The sequence below is a fragment of the Amblyraja radiata genome, unplaced genomic scaffold, assembly GCF_010909765.2.
Source record: "Amblyraja radiata isolate CabotCenter1 unplaced genomic scaffold, sAmbRad1.1.pri scaffold_954_ctg1, whole genome shotgun sequence".
Classification (NCBI taxonomy): Eukaryota; Metazoa; Chordata; class Chondrichthyes; order Rajiformes; family Rajidae; genus Amblyraja; species Amblyraja radiata.
In genome coordinates, this window is record NW_022630949.1 from 14,222 (window position 1) to 20,450 (window position 6,229).

Consider the following 6,229-nt stretch of genomic DNA (forward strand, 5'->3'; position numbering starts at 1 on the left):
TTGTTATTCCGTCCGTCCAACACCCCTTCTATGGGGCCGAGCGGCCGTCACTGTGCCCAGGGGGGGGGGGCACCCCTCCTATTTTACCCCTCCCTCCCCCAGGTCACCGGTGATCGACCCCTTCCCCCGGGTCGTCCGTGATGCCTGCCGCCGTTCTCTGCACGGGGAACATTTCCTGGTCGTCGGTCGGGGAATGAGAATAAATGGTGAAAGTCACCAAACACCACATCCACACAGATTTGTTCAATCATGTGCTGAGGTGTTTCCAGAAATATCCCTTTGGGAGAAGTTGTCTATCTCAGCCTCGGGGTTTGTTTCTTACTCTGTCTGTTTGTGTTTAGACTGGGAGACAACAACCTGGGAGATTCCGGAGTGAAACTGGTGTCTGCGGCTCTGAGGAACCCGGACTGTAAAATACAGAGACTGGAGTAAGTCCCAGACTGTGAGAGATTGTGTTTACACTCACTGGGTGTCTGACACTGAACATTAATATGATCAGTAATTGTGTCACTGATGAACACTGGGGATTTGCACCATCTCCTGTCTCTGTGTCCCTCACCCTCACTCTCTCTCATCTCCAGGCTGCAAAGTGTCGGTCTCACAGATTCTGGAGCCGTGGATCTCGTCTCCGCTCTCAGTACAAACCACACGGTGACGTGGCTGCACCTGAGTCGGAATAAACTGGGAGATTCTGGAGTGAAACTGGTGTCTGTGGCTCTGAGGAACCCGGACTGTAAAATACAGACACTGTGGTAAGTCCCAGACTGTGAGAGATTGTGTTTACACTCACTGGGTGTGTGACACTGTAGATTAATATGATCAGTAATTGTGTCACTGATAAACACTGGGGATTTGCACTGTCTCCTGTACCTCTCTGTCCCTCACCCTCACTCTCTCTCATCTCCAGGTTGGACAGTGTCGGTCTCACAGATTCTGTAGCCGAGGATCTCGTCTCCGCTCTCAGTACAAACACCTCACTGACGGAGCTTTACCTGCCAGACAACTCCCTCACAGACCGATGTGTCCCCGCTCTCCGCGAACTCATACTGACCCTCCCGAGACTGAAGCGGATCGGGTGAGTGTTTGTGTTAATGTTTAATGTGATCAAATATCAGGGGATCCGCGGGCTTCTTTCTCCTGTGATTTTGTTCTGTAAGTGTTGTTGAAATATTAACCCCAGTCCCTGTTATTGACACTGTTGTTTCATCTGTTTATTTCCTCTTTATTCCTCCACATGTTTCAGGCTGGGGCGGAATAAGTTCGGTCCAACCGGGAAGAAGGAACTGAGGTCGCTGCAGGAACCCAGACCCGGAGTGACAGTGGACGTGTGAACATCTCGTGGTGTAAACGTCACCGCCCTGGGGACTGGAATATTGTTGGCCGATTCCCCGCACTCCCTCCCCTTTAAATGGCCGCCCTCCCTCCCCTTTATACCCCGACGCTTCCCGGGCGGTGACGTCAGAGGCGGCCCTGCCCGCTGTCACGTGACCTGGGTACTCAGCGCTGCTGATGCTGATGATGATGCCAGATATCCGGTGCTGCCTGCCTGCCATCCAAACATAGAAAATAGGTGCAGGAGTAGGCCATTCGGCCCTTCGAGCCTGCACCATTCGCCATTCAAAATGATCATGGCTGATCATCCAACTCAGTATCCTGTACCTGCCTTCTCTCCATACCCCCTGATCCCTTTAGCCACAAGGGCCACGTCTAACTCCCTCTTAAATATAGCCAATGAACTGTGGCCTCAACTACCTTCTGTGGCAGAGAATTCCAGAGACTCACCACTCTCTGTGTGAAAAATGCTTTCCTCATCTCGGTCCTAAAGGATTTCCCCCTTATCCTTAAACTGTGACCCCTTGTTCTGGACTTCCCCAACATCTGGAACAATCTTCCTGCGTCTAGCCTGTCCAAACCCTTAAGATTCTATAAGACCCCCCCTCAATTCTAGCGAGTACAAGCCGAGTTTATCCAGTCTTTCTTCATATGAAAGTCCTGACATCCCAGGAATCAGTCTGGTGAACCTTCTCTGTACTCCCTCTATGGCAAGAATGTCTTTCCTCAGATTAGGAGACCAAAACTGTACGCAATACTCCAGGTGTGGTCTCGCCAAGACCCTGTACAACTGCAGTAGAACCTCCCTGCTCCTATACTCAAATCCTTTTGCTATGAACACTATGTCATATTATGTTTATTGGTCATTTGAGTAGCTGCTAGTTACTGTAACACCATGCAGATGAATTGTGTGAGTGAGTGGACTTTAATAAACATGTATTGTACCTTGAGGTGTATATGACTCGACTCATTACAACGAGGACAGCAGAAGAATGGACCCTTAGGCCCACAATATTTGTGCATGAAAACATTTGTGTATCGGCTAAAGTTACCCACTCATCCATTCCTCTCCCTACCTTGTACTCTTATTCACTGAAATATCTCTCGTACGCTAGAACAAAGACGACATTCTCCACCGCCTCTTGAGTCGCCGCTTCCAGCCTCTTGCGGTAATGATTTGTCAAATCCAGCAGCTGCGAATCATCACACCTTTCCAGGAGCTCCGTCATCGAAGACATTGGACGAGCTGTGATGAATCAAAATAATGGAATTGTCTGTTTTCCTCACCGCCCCCACTCTGCTAAACGGTAGACCACATAGAAACATAGACAATAGGTGCAGGAGTAGAGGCCATTCGGCCCTTCGAGCCTGCACCATTCGCCATTCAATATTTCTCATCTCGGTCCTAAAAGATTTCCCCCTTATCCTTAAACTGTGTGTGTGGCCCCTTGTTCTGGACTTCTCCAACATCGGGAACAATCTTCCTGCATCTAGCCTGTCCAACCCCTTAAGAATTTTGTACGTTTCTATAAGATCCCCCCTCAATCTTCTAAATTCTAGCGAGTACAAGCCGAGTCTATCCAGTCTTTCTTCCTCTCACCCCCTCCCATCTCCTCCCCCCCTTCTCCTCTCCCCCCCATCTCCTCTCCCCCACCCTTCTCTCCACCCCCTCTCCCATCTCCCTGCTCCCCACCCCACACCTCCCTCCTCCCTCCACACTTTTCTGCCCCCCCCCTCCACTATCCCATCTCCATCCGCCCCCTTCCCCCTACCCCTCTGTCCCTCTTCCCCGTACACCCTCTCCCCCATCTCCCCCTCCCCATCTCCTCACCCCCCATCTCCTCACCCCCTTCTCCTCTCCCCCTCCCCATCTCTCCCTCCTTCACTCCCTCCTCCTCCTCCGCACTCCCCACTCTCTCCCCATTCCAACCCTCCCCCTACCGCCCTCCTCCTCCCTCCCCACACTTCCCCTTCTCTCCCCCCTCCCCCACCCATCTCTCACTCCTCCCCTCCCGCCGCCGCCCCCCTACCCCTCTCCCTGTCCACTCTTCCCCCCTGCCCCTCTACTCTCTCCCCATTCCCATTCCCCTCCTATCACACCACTCCCCGCTACCCCTCTCTACCCCCGCATGTGTGTTTGGCGGGTGGTTAGTGGGTGTAACTTGGTATTAACACTCTACCCCCTCCCTATCTACCCCCCATCTCCTACTCTCTCACCCCCCCCCATCTCTTTCCCCCCTCACTCTCTCCCCCGCCAACTGTCGACGCCCGTTAAACCCGCGCGGTCCGTGCAGTCGACGCTCGTTCCCGCCCCGAGCAACTGTCGACGCTGCTCCCCCCCCCCCCCCACCCCGGCAACTGTATAACGCTCGCTCCCCCACCACAACCGGGCGGCCCGGCTGTATTACACTCGATCCCGGGCGGCCCCATTGTCGATGCTCCACACCCCACCCCCCTACCCCTCTGTCCCTCTTCCCCGTACCCCCCCTCCCCCCATCTCCTCTCCACCCCTTCTCCTCCCCCCCTTCTACTCTCCCCCATCTCCTCTCCCATCTCCTCTTCCCCCCTTCTCCTCTACCCCCCCATCTCCTCACCCCCTTCTCCACCCCCTCTCTCCTCTCCCCCTCCCCATCTCTCCCTCCTTCACTCCCTCCTCCTCCTCCTCACTCCCCACTCTCTCCCCTTCCAACCCTCCCCCTACCGCCCTCCTCCTCCCTCCCCACACTTCCCCTTCTCTCCCCCCTCCCCACCCATCTCTCTCCCCCTCCCCCACCCATATCTCACTCCTGCCCTCCCGCCGCCTTCCCCCTACCCCTCTCACTGTCCACTTTTCCCCCCCTGCCCCTCTACTCTCTCCCCATTACCCACCCCCCTACCCCTCCTTCCACACCACTCCCCGCTACCCCTCTCTACCCCCGCCTGTGTGTTTGGGGGGTGGTTAGTGGGTCTAACTTGGTATTAAAACCATACCCCCTCCCTATCTACCCCCCATCTCCTACTCTCTCTCCCCCCCCCCCCCACTCTCTCCCCCCCTTCTCCTCCCCCCACCTCTCTCCCTCCCCTTCTCCCCTCCCTCCTCCCCACTCTCCCCCTACCCATCTCCTCCCCTCTTCCACCACTCCCCCTACCCCTCCCTCCCTCCACACTCTTCCCCCTTCCCTCTCTACCCCTCCCCTCCCCCTCCCTCCACCTCCCCTCCCCCTTCCCTCTCCCCATCCCCCTCTCACCACACTCTCTCCCCTACCCCATCTCTCCCTCTCTCCCCTCCCCCATCTCCCCCTCCACACCCCACTCTCTCCCATTTTGTAAGGTGTCCTTGAGACTCTTGAAAGGTGCCCATAAATAAAATGTATTATTATTACACTCTTCCTCCTCTCTCCCCCCCCCCACTCTCCTCTCCCCCCACCACCATATTCCCGGACAGACGGACAGACGGACAGAATAATGTGGCCATTAAACAATAATATTTCCTCACCTTCCTCTGGACTTTAAACCTTGTTCCCGCCGCCAACTGTCGACGCCCGTTAAACCCGCGCGGTCCGTGCAGTCGACGCTCGTTCCCGCCCCGAGCAACTGTCGACGCTGCTCCACCCACCCCCCCCCCCCCCCACCCCCACCCCGGCAACTGTATAACGCTCGCTCTCCCACCACAACCGGGCGGCACGACTATATTATACTCGATCCCGGGCGGCCCCATTGTCGATGCTCCACCCCCCCCCCCGGCAACTGTATAACGCTCGCTCCCCCACCACAACCGGGCGGCACGACTATATTATACTCGATCCCGGGCGGCCCAATTTGGGACTTGGGTTCGCCACAAGATTTTAATCTCTGTGTGTTTTGAGAATCTATTTATTTTTGATGATTGCATTTCATTATTTCATTATTTCCATTTACACCATTTTTTGCAAAAGGTCAATATCAACGCTTTGGGGTCGTGCTGGGTGGATTGGTGCTGGTGTGTATGGGGGGGGGGGTGGGTGGGGGGTTGAAACAGTGCTTTTTGTCTCTCCCTTCGGAGGAATGTGACTTTCTTGTCATATCCCCCTTCTCTGCCTCCGTCTGCGCTGAGGCCTAATGGCGGAGCTGGCGACCTCGAGGCTCCGGAGGCAGAGCCTGTCAGGACTCGCCCTGGGCTCGCTCCCGTGAGGGCGGTCCGGCTCAGGGCTGGAACGGCGCTCCCGTGAGGGGCTGAGACGTGTGTGTGTGTGTGTGTGGGGGGGGGGGGGGTATGTAAAAGATTATGATGCAGGACTTTGTGGGTAATGACTCCAATAACTTCCGACGTCAGGTGTGGAGTTAAATAAGACTGGTGAGGAATTGGTTGGCAGCGGTCTATAGCCTTACAATAAATTATTCTATGCGCTGAAAAAGTCAGTTTTGAGCAAAACAAAGTGTTGGAACTAATCGCTTCACAGTCTTTGTATAATTCAGTACCAGCATCACGGATCTGGGTGTGGACCTGTTTGCTGATGAGGCTGAAGACCAACTTGTGTTATACAGTGACCTTTACTCAGGGTGCGTTCACCCAAGTCAAGTCAAGTCAAGTTTATTCATCACATACACATACGAGATGTGCAGTGAAATGAAAGTGGCAATGCTCGCGGACTTTTGTGCAAAAGACAAACAACCAAACAAACTATAAACACAATCATAACACACATATTCTTTTACATAATAAATAATGGAAGGAAAAACGTTCAGTAGAGTTAGTCACTGATGAGATAGGCGTTTACAGTCCGATTGGCCTCTGGGAAGAAACTCCTTCTCAACCTCTCCGTTCTCACCGCTTGGCAACGGAGGCGTTTGCCTGACCGTAGCAGCTGGAACAGCCCGTTGCAGGGGTGGAAGGGGTCTCCCATGATGTTGTTGGCTCTGGAGTTGCACCTCCTGATGT

General features: G+C 54.4%; 1 long non-coding RNA gene across 1 annotated transcript; it reads left to right on the plus strand.

The window, feature by feature from the left end:
• The first annotated feature begins 378 nt into the window (after positions 1–378).
• Positions 379–1,553, plus strand: LOC116970498. The gene is made up of 4 exons (XR_004411163.1): positions 379–428; positions 582–752; positions 908–1,075; positions 1,244–1,553. It is a non-coding gene; the product is annotated as an uncharacterized LOC116970498 (long non-coding RNA).
• The last annotated feature ends 4,676 nt before the right edge of the window (positions 1,554–6,229 follow it).